Here is a 14,040-nt window from a genome sequence, read left to right as displayed (position 1 = left end):
AATTTGTATAGCCTCTTATTCAGCATGAATGCTACCCATGAGTGCCAAACATACGCAGTCGCAACTTCATTAGAATAAGTATTCAAGGCAGGGATGTCCAGCCTCTAATTTCTTTCCCTGTCATACACACACGCACACAGGAATTGCAAGAGAAAATCCACATTTCCTCATTAAGGGTACTTTTGTTAAAAGCAGTAACTAAAATATGGAAAATGGGCAAAGTTCACTGCACAAGATATCTGTAATAGCCTGAGCAAGATGGGGACCCCAAAGAGCATCGGAAGGCTGTGTGATCTCTTGAAAATGTCAGGACTTGCATATTTCTGAAAGAATGTAATAACGCAACGACAGAGCACAGTGAAGGGAGGGAAATGGGTGACATTCATGTTAAATATTCTTTCATATTTTATTTGATTAGTTTTTTAAATCCTCACCTGAGGATATTTTTTCCATTGCTTTTCAGAAGGGAGAGAGAGGAGGGAGAGAGGGAGGGAGAGAGGGAGGGAGGGAAAGAGAGCAAAACATCAATTGGCTGCCTCCCGCACACACCTCGAGCCTGCAGCTGAGGTACGTGCCCTTGGCCAGAATCGAACCAGGAGCCTTTCGGTGCGCAGGCCGCTGCTCCGACCACTGAGCCTTTCATGTTTTAGACAATAGCACTATAGAAAATATCTTGATAGAATTATATTCATCCTCTTGATTACCCCACAAACCTGTTATTAATTAGTGCAATGTTTTTAAAGTTTCACAGAAAAACAAGAGTGAAATAATTGTATAAATTCAATCTCTAATAAAGAACGAACTTCCCAATTATCTTGACTATCCTGTTAGATAAAGAAAAGCGACAAGAAGAGAAAGAGACAGAAAGAAAAACAAAAGCAACTAAAACGTTCAGTCTAATTGAAAAAAATAAAACCAAAAAAACTGATAAAGGGGCTTTCTTAGAGGTCAATTCTTATGTGCCTAAAATTAACATCTGTGTTTGTGTTTTTTACCAGAGGTTGCGGAACAGGAGTCCACAGGGGACGGTGACAGTAACAATGCTATTTCCCTGATACACAAAATGCCATCCGGGGAGTGGTGGTAACTGTGGGCGAACTTTCCAGCTGTCTTTATGGACAGACACAAAGGAAGGTAAAGACAGCCCAAGCTATTCCATTGCGAAGACTCACTGGTGTCAGAACGCGGAGCTTAGCAAGACAGCCCTTTGTGGAGAGGGCACATGCCAGGAATACTCTCTACTTTCCTTTCCCTCCCACCCAGTCCTTACTCCAACTCTGAAGCGAAAAACCATTTATTGATTTTTTTTCAACAAAAGGGAGAAAAATGGACTCTCAAGCAAATGGAGCAGGAAGCATAACCCTACACTTACTCTTAAGCAGAAGAAAATCTTTCAGAGACAGTTGCCTCTTCACAGTGGATCTAAGTGCTGGCTTTGGGCATGTCTGACAGAACCCCACTGGGGGAGTTGTTATTCAGACGAGTATTAACACGCCATCTGGTTTAGATTTTGTTATTATTATTAGTAGTAGTACTACTAGTATTTACACAGAAGTAGGACACAAGAAACAAAAAATGAAAAATACAGCATGAAACCTCTTTACCTCATCATGTATATCTCCAGTATCCAGGTGTTTTAATTAATATCATCCAACCACTAAGCATATTGAAATGACATCTAATTATGGGAAAGAAAAAAAATGCCAAATGTTATTTGAAAATAAGAAACAGTAATCCAAGTTTAATTTACTTTATAAAAAGATAGCTAGAAATATAATTTTTAAAAATTATTATTAGCAACTTCTGATTTTAGCTCTAAAATGTAAAGGATATGAAAATAGTTATTTCCTTACAACAACAAAAAATATTGGACAAATTGAAAATCAATTACTTTCCTTGAACCCATCAGAAAACTGAGGTTTTAGGGCAAACCCACACGCTGGAATCAGGAGAAACAGGCAATGGAGAGAGTAACAGCCAGGGTCAGCCGACCAGGAGTTGAGGAACTGCTAGGACAGCTACATGGCAATTTTGATGATTACTGGAGGCTGAGAGTAGACTACCCAGAGAGTGAGAAGTTTTGGGGGGCTAAAGTATTAGGGAGCCACACAATTTAAGTATTTTTGATACTGTTGTAATTAACTAGTTATTAATAACAGCAAAGGAGCAAAGGGGAGGCCAAATATTATAGCCATGTCATTTGGGCAACTTTGCCAGAAAGCTGCAGCTTTATACTCCCCAGGGAACCACTGGTCTATTCCCCTGCAGATCGCTGGGGGAACGGACTGGACAGGGAGGAGAATAGGCACATGCTTAGTAAAGTTGGGGTGATATCTGGAACATACTTGTCAGTCACACCTGGAAACAGGTCATTGGCCAGAATAGGTGTGGTCACTGCAAGAGTCCAGAAATTTGGGATACTTAATTCCCTAAACAAAGGAGTTTGCTCTCTTGTACCCTTGGTTTCTCTTGTTGCTCTTGGTTGCCTTCTTGGTTCCTCTTACGCTCTTGGGACTCTTGTTGCTTGGGCACACCCTCCTGTATTCGACCACACACGCAATGGACTAATGGACTACAACTAGCCTGATGCTAAACGGGACCTGGGTGCAACATGGAGCAGAAACTCTGGACACTGGCTCTGATTTTAGCCTTACTGAAACTCCAGCTAAGCTTCTTTTATAACTGGACAAAGGGAAATGGGACTTTGAAAACCCAGGGATGCAATTCCTCACAAATAAAAATCACTCATCCTCTTGTGCAAGTCTCAGATAATTCTTTTTCTGGAGATATCATAAGGATCCCACCCCCAGCACCCAGTGGGGTAGAGAACGCCCCAATTTTTCTGATAATACTTTAGGTCTTGGAAACATACAAGATTCTCATGATAAAGAGCTGAGGTCTTTCATAGCTCTGACAAGAAGAGGGGAAAAGTAATTATTGTGAAATACAACAAGAGCCTTCTCCATAACAAAGGGCTGCTCTTTAGGGAAAAGACTTTTCCAGAGCCTGATCTCACATGGACAAGCCCTTCCTCCCACTACATCCGCTTATAGCTTTCTAGTCTCACCAAAGGTTGGCAGGGGGTTGGGGGATGGAACATAGTCAAGAAATAGTCAATGGAACATGGTCATAAAATCTGTTTTTTCAAGGAAATATATTTAGAATGCTATAGCCAGAGAAATAGAGAAGTGAATATAGGTGGTAGGGTTATAACACTGAAAATATCTGTGAAAATCAGAGCCCAGAGACACAGATCCACTAAAACAGAGATTTAATTGAAAGCTTATAGAACATCCCCCTCCACCATATGTTACCACCTTATCAACAAAGCTTCTGTATAATTACAGTGGGTTACAGTCAAAGGAGCTGTAAAACACCAATTCTCTCTAAAGGGAAGTACTTAGGGAAGGCCCAAATCAATGGGAAAGGCCAGTATAAGAATCTTAGAGGAATCTGAAGCTTCTGCCATCAACAGCCACAACAAATCCTAGACACAGTCCAGCTCCTAGTCAGATTAATACAAAACTCACATTAAAGACCTATTTAACAATTTTCTACTACCTGGAATAACATGTTTGGCTTCCAACAAATAATTTCAAAGCATGCCAAAAAGAAAAAAAACCAAAGCAACCATTAGAGAAGAACCAAAACAACCATTAGAACTAGGCTCATATGTAACACAGTGGTTGGAATTATTAAATAGGGAATTTTAAATAACTACCATTAATATGTTTAGGGCTCTAATGGAGAAGTAGACAGCACATAAGAACAGATAGATAATATAAACAGAGAGAAGGAAGCTCTAAGAAAATATAAAAAGAAAATGCTAGAAATCAAAAACACAGTAACAGAAATGGAAAATTTATTTAATGAGCTTATCAGTAGACTTGACATTGATGATAAAAGAATCAAATTGAAGATAGATCAACAGAAATTTCTCAAACAAAAATACAAAAGAAAAATGAAGAAAACAAGACATTCAAGAACTGTGGAAAATTTCAAAAGGTGCCTAATTGGAATGCCAGAAAGAGAAGAATGAATGGAACAAAAGAACTATTTGAAACAGTAATGGAAAAAAAATGTTTTCAAAATTAATGACAGACGACAAACGATAGATCCAGAAAACTCAGCATCAAGCTGGATGAAAGCCACACCTAAGCCAATCATATCCAAACTGCAGGGAACTAAAGACCAAGAAAGGAATAGACATAACTCAGATAAGAATGCACAAAAATATACCATACTAACAGTAATTAAAATAAATCTGAAGTAGCAATGCTATTTTCAGACAAAGCCAACTTCAGAACAAGGGAATTTTTTGGTATAGAAGGAACATATAATAATGATAAATATAAGAAAACTTAGCAACTAAATGTGTATGCACCTAACAAGACAGCATCAAAATATGAGAGACAGAAACTTAAAGTACTGAATGGAGAAATAGACAAATCTACCATTATAGTTGGAGCCTTAAACAACCCTCTGTCAGTAATGATATATCATGCAGGCAGAAAATCAATAACAATATAGTTGACCAGAACAACACTATCAACTAACTTGATGTAACCAACTTAGATGAAGTGGATCAATTTGTTGGTCAAAACTTATACAAAGAGAAATAGATTAAACCTGGAAAAGGCAAAAATATGGACATGGTTAACATATTATTTGTTGTATTTATCAATGTAATAGATTTTACAGCACATTAAGTGAGCCTTAAAATGCAAATTTCAAAACAACTTAAGAGGCTGAAAGACCTTGAAATGGAACACAGATTGTGAAAGTGAATCTAACTTTATTACAAAGGTATGAATCAGTGTCAATGAAGGGGCAGAAGAAAAAGGTGCTGACCCAAGTGATTTTGGAAATGGGCAGAAGCTATTAGAGTAAAGGCAAAAGAAACAGTATGTAAGTGTTGTAGTTGATAAAGAAAGTTGTTTCCCATAGCAGGAAAGGTTAACAATTCTACAACCACTATAGTTGTAAAATAAAATTGAACAATTAAATAATTGGGTAGTGGATATAGGGAGCCTGGTTTCTCACTATTTCAGTGGGAGATCATAGGTAAGCAAATGGGGGAGGCTAGAATGATCCACATAGCGGTAATGGTTAAATTTGGAGATATCAGTAGGAGCTCATGTTTAGCTTAAGATAAATACACATGGTTACATAAAAAGATATTTATTTATAGATCTATGTATATACAGGGATTAGAACATATGTATTTCTTTGCTCTGTTAGCTGAGATGGCCCACATGCAATAATACTCCAGTGACAACAAGCATACCTAGCACTTACACCTTAGTTTCCAATACCATTTTCCAATAAAAGGAACTGGGGCTCCTTGAACAAATGGCTGACTATAGAACAGGAGCAAGAAATACACAAAATGAGCCTAGAGCATCCTGTGGTAGCAGAAAGTGAGAAATTGCCCATTTGTGTACACAAGATAAAAGTATGTCAAGGAGAGAAAACACTAACTGAAAGACCATCCAATGGCCAAAACTGGAAATTTTGAGCAAAAACAAAGTAGTTTTGGATTATAACCCAAAGTATAAAACAAATGTCTGTGAGGCAATACTGATAAATGACTAAATTGCTACATAAAAAAAAAAAAAACTAAGACAAGCCTCTGATTCAGAAGAATTCCAAATAGCTTCTGTAGGTATTTCACTCTTGCAGGAGTGGAGCACGATGCCCCACTCCTTACGTGCGGGCTGTGCTTGGTCACCGCCTTCCAGAGAGTACAGAACTGATAAAGAGGGTTCGTTTAGGTTGATGAAATCCAAGAAACACTCCCTCAGACAGGAGGTGAAGGTGAATGCTGACAGTGATGTCAGTATATTATAATGCAAAATATACCAATATTTTTCTCAGGTTGGTTTAAAATTTCTTTATAATATTTTATTTTTTGTTCTTTTACCTTTCCTCCTTCCTTTTCTTCCTCCCTCCCTCCCTCCCTCCCTCCCTCCCTCCCTCCCTCCCTCCCTCCCTCCCTCCCTCCTTCCTCCTTCCCTCCTTCCATAAAACCAGTTATATCAAGCATCTGATTTATGGTTGTATTTTATAATTCATGCTTATAAAAGCCCCCAATTCTAAGAATATAAATATTCGCTTATATTGTTTATACATTTAAATCACTAACTCATTTTTGTTATTGGTTATGAAGTAAAGATATGACGTTTTTTCCCAAAAATGTATTAACCAACAACCCTGACACTCATTCAATAGTTCATTCTCTTCCCACTAACTTAAAATTTCAGTTACCATACTTGAAATACTTTTACACATTTGTTTCTGTTTCTTGGTCTTCCAACGTGTTTTCTTTTCCTTTCAGTGCCTATTTCAGCACATTAAACATTTTTTGTTTTTATTTTGATTACAAAGTTGATAACATAGATCTATTTTGCTTCTTAGCAACGCCCAATAATCTTGAGAATGTACAGATTTCTGGAAGTTGTTTCTTCTTTGACTACCTCCTGGTAAGAAGAGGAGGTGGAATTCACTAATCTGAGTAGACGTTTCATTGCCAAATGCTGTTGCCTTGCCTTTGTGAGACATGAGACAATTTCATGACCAATGATTGCCTATATGTTAATTCCATTTAAAAGCGAAGCAATTTGATGACCTGTATAGTCAGATGTTAACACATGTTAAGTGCAACTGATTCTTCCGTTTTAGGCTTAACATCAGTGAGGTCAAGGGGGATTAGTCTACACATCAATCTGTCCCATCCAGTTGCAATAGCACAGTACAGCTCCACAAAACTGGTCAAAAGCTTTCTCACTCCAAATAACACCACTCTCCCTTTAAACATCTATTCTCTGCTACTACACCAAGCTCCTCTGGGTAGAAAAATGCTTTTGACCGGGACTTTTTGCTGTCTTTTAACATTTCTAAGAACTCTGTTGCTAACATCAAAGAAAAAACTTGAATGCTAGAAGTACTTTCTTTCTTTAGGGTTGAATCACCTAAGTTTTATTAGTAAATTTACTTAATAAAACTTTAAAAAGTCCAGGGATTTAAAAAATTAAGCTATCCCAGTGACTCATTAGATAGATCCATGGTAAGATTGGGATTCATAGGGGAGGTTGGTTCTGGGTTATTTTGTTGTTTCGATCTTACCTTTACCTTTGCTCTGTTTTACAGGAAAGCCTCATCGGATATTTGAGTTTGACATTTCTACTCATTGATATTTACATATTTCCTCTACATGTAAAATTACTTAGTGGCTAAGAACATAGACTCCAAAGCCAGATTGCCTGGATTCAAATTCTGAGTCCACTACTATTTAAGATAATTATTATGTCAAACTGGGAAATGAGGCAAAAGGAGTGCAATGATTTTTCAGTGTTAGTGTGGAGCTTTGTCTAAAGAGTCCAGTCAAGTATTATTTCATTAATCAAGGGATGTACTCTGTTTGATTTACAATTAGATCAGCTGTTTTCAAACTTTTTGGTCTCCAGGCCCTTTACATTTTAAATACATTATTTCAAATAATGTGTAGGTACATCTATTGATATTTATTATATTAGAAATTGAAAGTGAGAAAATTTTAAAGTATTTAATTTTTAGTTCATGTAAAATATTAATAATAAGCCAATTACATGTTAATAGAAATACCATATTTTAAGAAAAAATTTTATTTTTCAAACATAAAAATTAAGTGTGAATAATAGCATTCTTTTACATTTTTGCAATTTTCTTTAATTCTTGGCCAAAAGAAGAAAGTTTGATTCCTATATATACTTCTGTATGTAACCTATTCCAACATATTATTTTAGTTGAAGAATATAAGAAAATTTGGCATCATACACAAATACAGTTGGAAGAGGGAGGTCGTTAATAACAGTGGTGGATATTTTTCTTTGTTGTTACACCAAAACTCTGCAAATGGTTGTTTTTAAAGGTTAGTTGCAACATGGACTCTGAAACTACATTGGTGAACTTCTTGTACTCCATTTAATTAAAGTGCCTTGGTATATTATGCAATTTAAATGGATTATTTACCCACACATGACTTTGTAACATCATGCATTACCATTTGAAAAATATTGGTTCACTGAATTATGCACATATTCCAAATGTTGATACATTTCTTTATATGATATCAAAAAACTAAATCTATTAATCTCATCATTCATCTTATGAGAAAAATCTTTAACTATCAGGAATCTATCAAGTTCATAATGCAAATACACTTTTTCCAAATTCGAATTTTAGCCTGAAAAACCCTAATTTTATCATGTCAGCAAATATTATTGATGCTTTTCTTTGAAAAGTCATGCTTACTTTGTTTATATTTGAGAAAATCCCTGCCAAATATTCAGGTAAGAATAGCAATCATTTACTACTCTTTTCTTTTTTTAAATAAAGTGATACTCCATGAAAAAAATCAGGTAGTTCAGTTAACAACACAAACTATTGCATAAGTGCTTCTACTTAAGTTTATGATAATACTTCACTAGGAAGTGCTTTATTCTTCCCGTTTTATCACAAAGAATAGTAAAAAGACATGTACTCAAAGATTAAAATTTAATAAAATTAATGATTTTTATTGTTATATTAAAGACATATTACATAAAACTCACATTTTAATTTTAATTTGTGAATATCTGATGGTAAAAAAATGGAATGGTTACTAGTACAATTTAAAGTTATCAATTTAAATTACTACTGTTTTTGCATCATCCATGCAAATGTCAATATAGTGAAAAAAGCAAATAATAACTCATTATTATTATAAGAGTAAGTTTGGCCTTGTAGGTCCCTGGAAAAGGCTTGGTTTCCCCAGAAGTTCATGGATCACAGTTTGAGATTTGCTGAAATTTAGATGTTAGCATGTAGAGTAGCAAGTGGTTTCACAATCCCAATGTAACAGGTTTAATGTACTATAATGAATAAACTAATTTGCCTCTAATTTAATAAGCTTATTTAGGCATGCTTTCCTTCACTTATAATTTCTGTTTCTCAGATTGTTTTTTAATTAGCTGAACCATTTTGTTAGATCTCCCATTAATGAGTTAAACATATCATTTATATGTTCTGTACATATATCTTTTTGAGACTTGTTTTTACCTCTTAAACACTACACTTTGATGCCACTTACTATGTGATATTGAGTAAGTTACTTAAATTTTCTATGCTTTATCTGTAAAATGGAAATACTAACAGTTGTTACTCATAGGGTTATCATAACTATCAAATGATTTAATACATGTACTCACTCAGAACAGTAACTGGCACAGCACAAATGCTCTCTATATATAAACGGTGCCTATTATTATTTACATTATTAAGAAAACTTTCCCAAATAAATGTTTTTAAAGAGATGCACCACCCCTGAAAAATTTTGATGTGGCTATTTTTGAAAGCACGAAAACAGTCCAAAATTTTTATGCAAATGTCTAAAATGAGCCTAACACTCCAAAAGACCTTAGCCAACTTGCACCTCCTTCGACATAGAAAGTGAGGTGAAGCCAAGGGACTGTAAAATCTCTATAGGTGGTGAATTTTTCCCAAGGACAAGTGCTCTGTCAAATGAACCTTAGATTAAGCTGAGGTGACTCAATAGGGTTTTGTTTTCAGACAGCTCTCCTCTGCGAGTCCTGCTTTGCTCCTGTTGACTCAGACGTTTGCCAATTATTGGGTGAGTGCAAAACATCTGACCAGGACAGAAATAAACTCTCAATAGAGTTATGCAGACCCAGCCAGAATTCAGCCAAAAGTGCAGTAAAACTGAAATCTGAAGAGCATTAGTCAACCCACTCCTGAGGCCAGACTGCAATGTTTTCTTGCCCTGATATTCATAAACAAAGTTAGAGTGTGAACTAGGGACACACTACTATTTTTAAACTGCCAGTAGGTTGTTTTTTTCTATTACTTGAGGTGGAGAGAAGCTAGAGAATTTACAATTATTTAAGAAGAAGAAACATTTTGCCGTCCGTAGTTGAAAAATAATTGAAATAGAATTTGTCCTGGGGTAGATACTCTCTTCTTTCTAGGAGGTATTACTTTAGACAGTCTTTTTGGCCATGTAGATACAAAGTCACTGTACTTGGGGAAGCGAATCTGAAGGCAGTGGCTGGAGACTCGAGGTGTTGTTACGTTACCAATGCACCCCGCTGCCTCGGCCTCTGCTGAGGGGAGTGGGTCTGCGTCTAATTCTTTTTTCCCCAAGCCTGAGATGGGGGCAGGACTCCTGGGTTTGATAAAAGAGAGGACCAGAGAACAATTCAATATTACCTAAAATAAATAATAAATATAATTCCTTTTTTTTTTTTTAACATGTTTGCTTTTTTCCCATTGGTAACTTAGCAAAGTTTCAGCTTCATGGCTGGACGTTGGTAATGCCATGTAAGTTTCCCAGGTTGTCGTCAAAGTTGGGAAACCTCTCTTCTGTTTCTCTTATGAACAAGCTGAAAGACTTCAGGTCATTTCAAATTTTCTTGTGCAGTAACTAATCTTAAACACTCTTGAACTGATACTACTCATTAACCAGTTTATTGCCAATGTCCTCATTTTTGTGGTTATTATGAATTTTATGTTGTCTTCCGTGATGTCTCTTTTGTCAAATCACAAATTTGAAACTTTTAAAATATGTTCATCTGGTTCCTCCCTCCTCACTGATGGAATTATCAAACAATCCAAGGATACATTTAATTCTCCTTTTCAAAAGTTATCATTTTCCCTTAATAAATTACTCCTTTTGGTTTATTTGAAGAAACATTTTGCTATAACTTACTTTTTCAAGTCAGAATAATTTCTATTGATTTTATTGTTCCTCTGTATTATTTCTATTTCATATTTTAGTAACTTTTTTCTCTGTATTTTCTCTAATTTTTTTGAAATATAAACTGATAAGCTAAAAAAAAAAGAAGGACCCTTCACATATGTCCAATTAAAGACTAACTTATTTTATTGAAATATTCCAAAGTGTATGTATTTCCAAATTTCTTCAGTTGGTATAACTTTTTATCAATTTTGTGAATCTCATTTATGCCCAAATGGTAGTCTTTAAAATGTTATAGTAGCATGTTGCAAGTCTTAAACAACTTTGTAACAGGAAGATTCTCTCCTTTTATTTAGACTTGGTACAGAAAAATCAAAGTTATAATGTAAGTTGAAAATGCTCCATACACAAAGAACTCGAATTATAAAACTTCTAGAAGAAAACATGGGGGAAAAAAACCTTCCTTCATATGTTGGCTTTAGCAATGATTCTTGGATATGACACTGAAAGCACAAGTAACAAAAGCAAAAATAAATAAGTGGGACTACATCAAACTAAAAAGCTTCTGCACAACAGAGGAAAAAATGAACAAAATGAAAAGACAACATACAGAAGGGAAGAAAATATTTGCAAACCATATATGGTAAGAAGTTAACATCCAACATATATAAGGAACTCATACAACTCAACAACAACAAAAAATGGGCAAAAGACCTGAATAAACATTTTTTAAAAAATATGTATGTGCAAAATCACTAAACATTAGGAAAATGTAAATCAAAACCACAATGAAATATCAACTGTTAAGATGGCCATTATAAAAAAGCAAGAGATAACAAGTGTTGAAGAGGGTATGGAGAAAATGAAATCATTTTTTGACTTGGCATTGTTGATGGGAATGTAGATTGGTGCAGTTATTATGAAAAACTATGGAAGTTTCTCAAGAAATTAAAATTAGAACTACCATATGATCTAGAAATTTCACTTTTGGGTATATATCCAAAAGAAATGAAATCAGTATCTTGAAGAGATATCTACACACACTTCCATGTTCATTGCAACATTAGTCACAATAACCAGGATATGAAAACAATGTAAATGTTCAGGAACAGATGAATGGAAAAAGAAAACATTATATATGTATATGTACAGGGTGGGGCAAAAACAGGTTTACAGTTGTATGTGAAACACAGAGTTTATTCTTGCATTATTATTTATTGTATTATTTTCCATTTAAAGAACTGTAAATCTAATTTTGCCACACCCTGTATAAATATAGAAAGGGGGGTGGGGGTATTATTCAGAAGGCGATCATGCCATTTGTGACAAATGATGAACCTGGAAGATATTATGATAAGAGAAATAAACCAGACACACAAAGACATAGCATATGATATGTTATATGTAGAATTTTTAAAAAGTTGAATCCACAGTAACAGACTGTGAAATGGTAGTTGTTGCCAGGGGCTGGGTAGTGGGGGGAAATGGGGAGATGTTGGTCAAAGGGTACAAACTAAAGTGAGTAAGTTTTGGGGATCTACTGTATACCATGGTGACTGTAGTTAACAATACTTTATTGTATACTTGAAATTAGCTACGAGAGTTAATCTTAAGTGTTCTCACTACACACACACACACACACACACACAGGGTAACTAATAAGGTGAAGAATGTGTTAATTAGCATGACTGCAGAGATTGTTTCACTATGCACAGGTGTATCAAATTATCCCTTTGTACACCTTAAATATATACAATTTTTATACATTAAATGCATACTATTTTTATTTGCCGGTATACATCAGTAAAGCTAGAAAAAAGAAAGAAACTTACTCTATTCACAAGAAGAACTCCCAAAGAAAACATGTAACTGTTGCAAAATAATAAAATAACTAATTATATTAACTATGGCTAAGTAATGAAATAGTCTACTTACTGAGATTTAGGAACTGATCTGTATATGGCCATGTTCATATCACAATATGATCTCTGGCCCTGCTCCTTAATGTCATGATATGTGGTGAATTAGTACAATGAGCTAGACACTATTTCTCTACCAGCATGGCTAATATTCATTTAATTATACTGAAAAGCATAAAAATTCACTAAGCCAAACTGAATGACTTCCTAACTCACCTCTCCTAGCTACTTCCCTAAAACGCCCATAGCCATCCCTATAGTAGGTACCTACTGCCACATAACAAAAATGCCCCAACATAGCAGTTTCAACAACAAATATTAACTTTATGGTTTCTGTGGTTCTCATAGAATCTGGGTATATGGCTTATTTGGATTCCTCTTGCTCAATACCTCTCATGCGGTCAAGTTGTTGGCCAAACCTATAATTTATCTGAAGGCTTGCCTACAGAAGCTTCCACATCCAAGCTGGTTGTCAGCAGGCCTCAGAGGATTCTTTTCCAAACCCACTTATGTGGACGTCTCCACGGGGCTTCCTCGTGGTGTGGCACCTGCTTCCCCAGAGTGAGCAGTAGGAGAGAAAGCAACAGCAAACACCCAGATGGAAACCACAGTCTTTTTATAATTGAATTTTACAAATAACATCTGATTATTTCTGCCAAATATTTATTTCTAAAAAATATTCTGTTTGTTAGCAATGATTCACTAAGTCCAATCTATAATCAAAGGGAAGAGATTACAGAAGGGCATATATATCAAGAGATGGAGATCATTGAGGGCCATTTTCAAGGCTGCCTACCATGCCTCCTCTCACATGGGGAAGTGTGATAGAAGGAAAGTCAGGATAGAAATAGTATTCTTAACAAATTAGAGTAAAATATCTTATTTTTCCAAACCTTACAATAACATATGGCCATATGGCCATGTTGCTAGGGCCACTCAGGGACTTGGAGGAGGCAAAGTAAGTGAGGGCCCTGATAGTTCAGCCTCATTGGCTTACACTTCTCTTAGGGAAGTAGTTGACACTTAGTGGCAGTCTCTATTGCTACTATTAATATATTTCTACTATTAATATTTTTTCCCAGGTAGGTATGGGTACCAGCAATTTTCCAGGTAGTCTTTGTTTTAAAATTTCAATTTTTTGTCCTATTTTTCTTGGTATACTTTTCCCTTTTCCTCTTTAGACCCTACTGTGCTGTTCAGTATGCTTTTTAGCTAACTTCTCCCACTTAAGAATGACACAAGTTAGAACTTGAGTTGTCAGCATTCAGTTGGGAATTTTCTTTAGGGTGAACACAATGCATAAAGATAAGTGCTCAAGCTAATGATTTGAGAAAATCTGAGCTCCTCCAGGTTTTACTTGGTCTCTGTATCCCAGACTCACTCACTCAT

This window comes from Miniopterus schreibersii, assembly GCF_964146895.1.
Source record: "Miniopterus schreibersii genome assembly, chromosome: 7".
Classification (NCBI taxonomy): domain Eukaryota; kingdom Metazoa; phylum Chordata; class Mammalia; order Chiroptera; family Miniopteridae; genus Miniopterus; species Miniopterus schreibersii.
The sequence above is the reverse complement of the archived record's forward strand: the minus strand, read 5'-3'. Positions refer to the sequence as shown.